The sequence below is a fragment of the Cupressus sempervirens genome, chromosome 7 (assembly GCF_028749045.1).
Source record: "Cupressus sempervirens isolate cs-2001-9-10 chromosome 7, ASM2874904v1, whole genome shotgun sequence".
Lineage (NCBI taxonomy): Eukaryota > Viridiplantae > Streptophyta > Pinopsida > Cupressales > Cupressaceae > Cupressus > Cupressus sempervirens.
In genome coordinates this window covers 423,404,592-423,410,306 of record NC_143124.1, presented here as the reverse complement: position 1 = coordinate 423,410,306, position 5,715 = coordinate 423,404,592, and the positions used below count along the sequence as shown (strand labels likewise).

General features: G+C 30.0%; 1 long non-coding RNA gene across 1 annotated transcript; it reads right to left on the bottom strand.

Annotated features, from left to right (window-relative positions):
• Nucleotides 1-853: 853 nt before the first annotated feature.
• Nucleotides 854-4,369, bottom strand: LOC149547342 (uncharacterized). The gene is made up of 4 exons (XR_016354396.1): nt 4,085-4,369; nt 1,478-1,572; nt 1,037-1,108; nt 854-929 (listed from the first exon to the last, which is right to left on the bottom strand). It is a non-coding gene; the product is annotated as an uncharacterized LOC149547342 (long non-coding RNA).
• Nucleotides 4,370-5,715: the final 1,346 nt, after the last annotated feature.

Here is a 5,715-nt window from a genome sequence, read left to right as displayed (position 1 = left end):
ATGTTCACCCACTAAAAGTAAGTACCATGTTGGAGACTTCAAAGTTTGAGCATCCTCATGATCTAAAATAATGACATGATACAAAACTAAGTTGTAACTAAAATGCTTTTAACAATTTTAGTTTGACCTTCACTTGGTTTCGAGAACCCTTTCATATTATCTACTTAACAAGGCCAACCACGTGAAGGTGGAAGCTCATTTGGCCTCTCCCACCCCCCTATAATCACTCTAAATTCCCCATTAACAATTAAATAAATATTTCATTCATTCATTTTAGAAGTATATCATTGAATCATTATAATCACATAACATATGTTAACATGACATACAATTAATTAATACATATAAACATTCATCAATAATTTGTGAACACATCAATCATTATATTCCCATCACATTCATTAACACAACATATAATTCATTAATACCAATAAACATTCATCAATAATTTGTGAACATGTCAATCATTAGAATCACATAATAATATTCAATAACATGACATAAAATTCATCAACATTCATCATCAATAAGAAAAATTCATAAAAATCCATTAATAAGCAACATTTATAAATATCCATCAACACATTCATCATCAAACAAGGTTTTTAACATTCATTTCTTCTTTTCTTATTTCTTTTTTTGAAGATAAAGGCTAATAGGCACATCCTAACTATCTTCGGCATCTTGTGGCTCTTGTGGTTCTGATCTTATGACATGAGGCTTCCTCTTCTTTCGTCGAGGACAAGGTTGATGCACCCCTACAATAAGAAATAAATGGGTTTAATTATAAACTCTTTCTTTTATGTTGTAAGTATTTCATTAATCTAAAGAATATAACAGGGATTTTTCTTTACCTAATACTGCCACATCATCTACTCTCACATTTTGTTTAGCCCTAACCTCAACATGCTCAACACTAACATCGCGCTCTGCATACTCAAAAAATATCGCATAAAGGTTACACCAATTGCAATTTAAGATGTTAAATTTTATTAATAATTACATGATTAATTTAAAATATAAATTGAATATGTACTTGTATCATTGTGATGCACATTGAGGTCTTCGTCATATGCAAGATCCATGCCTTCGTCATCATGAGTAAGATCTGTGCCAAGAGTAGTAGGCTGCAGTGAAATGCCATATTGGCATTGTTATCATTGTTCGAAATTAACATCAAATAGATTATTTGTCATGAAGTTCTCAATTACTATTATTATTCATTTGGCCTATTTACCTATGTGTTAACTGCTACACTAGAATCTTCTACACCTGTTTGGCCACTAAAATATGTGTGGTGGTAGGCAACCACTGCTTTATAGCCTTTCTTGAAGCCAATTTATTTGTCCTTTTTTGTGGGTGCTAGATTAAATTCAATGCCCTACATTTTTTGCATAATATCGTCAATAATTAATGTATTGCTGATTTTTAATTTTATATAAAAAATTGATAGGGAATTTCATTTATTGCTATTTACAAGGTGTGAGTGAATTTTCATATATCCACCAAAGCCAAGATGTGTTGACCAACCTTCTCTTTCCTAGCTTGTGTTGCCTTCAATGTGCTTGCAACCTGTATATGTAAACTTTGAAAAATGTTAGAAAAATGTTAGATTATATAAATCCACAATCAACATGGTTGATCTTCTCTCTTAAACTTTTAATATGTTAACAATTGAAATAAAAGCACAAACTCTTGAATGAGATGCATGATGTATCTGGAGTATAACTTACACATTGCTAACATCAGCACATTATAGAATTGCTTTTATGTGTTAGATATAATAACTTATAAGGATTAGCTCATTAAGGGGTGTCTTATTTTTATTCAATGAATCAATTTCTATATACTAAAGAAAAGAGTTACAAATATAGCAATATGCAATCATATGCATTTATATAGACAAGATACAACCATTCCTTGAATTTACCTCCATCTAACTAGTAGCACTTGATGTTGTTGTAAAATCCATCTAACTTAATATGGTGTAATGCTAGCATAGCTCCACTAAATATATCATAAATAATAATGAATGTTACAGGTAGATACCTTTAGTTACTTGAATGCAACAGGTAGATACCTTCAGTTACTTGAATGCAACAGGTAGATACCTTCATAATACTTCTGATATGTTGTGACTAGAGTGTTGAATGATGACAGGAATGCATTTTGTAATCTGCAATGTTTATTAATCTTGGGACTACAAGTATGTTACATCTTTCATATTGCCTTGTCCACTGATGAGAGTAACTATATATACAAGTGTGAAGAGTTATGTCCCCGTAGGGGTATGACACTACGTGGCCAAAGGCCACACAAGGTCATGACCCTACATGGTCATAAACAAATTATTTATTAACCATAACCATTCAAAGGGTAATCATACCCACTAATATGTTCAATAATGATCTCAATATTTATCGATGGCAATACAAATAAGGCTTGATCCCTAATCGGTGATAACAGATAAATATGAAAGTAATCCAATGTTTATTGTTGATAGTCGTACTATCAAGAATGATAGAACACCATGTGAATCAGTAACAACAGTAATATATATGCCTGATCTGAATCACATCTGTCATAGTTCTATATATATATATATATATATATATATATATATATATATATATATATATATATATATATATATATATATATATATATATATATATATATATATATATATATATTAGAGCATAATATATTTAGATGCTTGGTATTACTCGACTGAAGATAAACTTTCAACATGTTCATTTTCATTTACTTGGAAAGTTTTAAAATCCCTTTCAACAAACCCAGTTATGCATATCTTGTGTATGATGTTCCATATTTGTGTTTATCTACAATTAAAGGCATGCAAGTTTAGATTGTTAATACTAAAATGTATATTGCTCATGTTTCAATACTATCAAAAAAATGCATTGTTCGACCCATGCTAAGACACATTAATCACTATTCTTAGAATATTAATTATTAATGTTGCTAATTCTTAGCAAGTCTTTTTCAGAAAAGGCTTAGAGACATACAATTTAATACTGAGAAGATAAATTAGAAAATAAAAGTAAATACTTTAAATAGGTTTTACTGAAGTATGCATAAATAGGTTGGCTTAGTTACCAGAAGCGAATATCCATCATCTTATTAACTATTTATTATATTACACTAATATAATAAGAATAATAATAATTTGCACTCAATAAAATCCTCAGACCTTTGTGTTAAACTTTCCTGTAAGTCTACAAACATCAAGAAAGAAAATGGAGAAATGAATTAAAAGAATACAATAGAAATTATAGTCTATTCTTTCCACACATCATGAGTTAAATACTATGCTATGAGGATCTAGCTCTTCTATTCTATGTAATTTATGTTTTAGATTTTACCTATGCCTAAAATTCATTATTATTTATGATATATTTAGTGGAGCTATGCTAGCATTACACCATATTAAATTAGATGGATTTTACACAACATCAAGTGCTACTAGTTAGATGGAGATAAATGCAAGGAATAATTGTATCTTGTCTATATAAATGCATATGATTGTATATTGTCATAGATGGAGATAAATGTAGATAATACATATGCAGGTTGAGTTAGCGTAAAGTTTGATGCATATGGATTAGAGAGATATTTTTAGCTAATTCCTGAACATTAATGAAGGAAATTCTAAGTTTTTCCTGAAACAAATATGTTAATGGCTTCCATCACTTTACATTGGGATGAGTTGATAGTATGTTGAAAAGACAAAGATGAAACATGATAATACATTGATTGTAGGCCTCACTGCTCACTGTTAGACAATAAATATTGCTCACTATTCACATTGCGATGATCTGATAGTATGTTGAAAAGACAAAGACAAAACATAAGCTGATAGTAGGCCCCTAGTCAATTGTGTCTGTTTGATACTAGCATGAGTTGTGATCCAAGGAGTTGCAAAACTTCTCACTGTTAGATAGTAAATACTGTGCAAATTCAAAACGAAGAGCACATTGATTGTATGATTCTCACTGTATGAAGAATACAATAAATCAACATTCTTGAGAAAAAACATGACTGAAGTTTATGAGACACATACCTAGTTTTGTTGGGTGGTGGGTTAATTCCTTTATCCCTTAGTCTCTTCTCTTTTGCATCTTCAATGATTTCCTTCCACTCTAGTAGTGGCACCATAGGAGGATGCTCATACTTTGGGTTGAGCTTTAGAGCCCTTCTGTACTGGTCTCTCACAATATTTAGAAGTCTACAAGCTTTTTTTAGAAGTTGGGCTCTGTTCAAAATATTTTGAACAAAGAACTGCTCCATAGTTTTTATGAGCTGATTTTTTAATTCACGGGCTTGGTTAGTCCAACTTTTAACAAAACACAAATTGTAGATTAAAAAATTAGTTCAAGGATGGACATAAAAATGTAGCAACCAATTATGTTAAGCTATGTACCTTTTACATAATGTGGGCCCAAATATCTTCAATATTAAATCATAAAAAGTTTCATAAAAAAAATCATTTCCTACAAAATCATCACCACATCATTAGTCGAAAATGAGTTATGAATAAGTAAACTATAATCATACTAAATAACTACAATTTTAAAGTACTTGGAAGCTTAGGCAATTTTAATGGAATCATATCTTTCTTGACCATCAATAATGATGCCTCCAACAATCCAATACAAGTAACACTGGCTGCTTCAAGAAAGGCTGGTAAATTATTAGTAGTACTGGTATTAGTTCTATCATCAACATGACAAGGTGTACCTATCGCATAACAAACTTAATCAATGTCATAATATACTCAAATGAACAAGAAAGTGCAAATATTATCATATTTAACACATAACAAAATGTAGCAAAACAAGGATTTACCATCCCTAGTTACAACAGGTGTGGATGTTTGCATGGATATATATATACACACACACAATGTATTTGTTATATCCCTTATTTTCCTCTAATAGAATTTTATAATAAATAATAAATAACAATGGCATCACCATCGAGAGAAACTCTCCACCCATGAGTCATTCCAAATAAATATTATCAAGTCAAGGGTGAGCATTATACCACTCTAAGCAGAACCAATCCTATAGCAATATATCAGGAGCAACAAAACATCATATCACAATAAGAAATATTTGAAAGATAATTGCATATGTACAACACCATATGACAAGCACATATTTCAATTAAACCATATGACCAATGAAAGTCATACAAAAAATAAAAAGAACAATCATTTAATTGTATAGATAGTATTAAATATACTCCTAACCTTGTTTTTGAATTGCCATTTATAAGATCGACACTTCTAAACGAAGGACAAGCAATCAACCAAATTACCCATCATTAGAAAATGACTAGTACACAACCAAACTTGGCAAAATAGGAACTAAAAACATAACCAAGTTTGCTACCAATATATTTATTTATTATATTTACTACAATATTCACCATGATGAAATACATTATCTTTTCTTTTAAAGCACTTGTACTCTTTTTTAATATACTTAATAAATAATAAGAGATGAGGAAGACAACAAGCCCTTCTTGTAATATCATCTATTTAGTTGTGTTAGGAAATAGGGACAGTTACTTCAACTTCCCTTTCTACTATGCTAATTGAATGAAAATAAAGCAATTAATGAAACTTGAACCAAAAATATCCTATTTATGATATAAAAATTAATATATGCAAATGGAAATAATCACAAT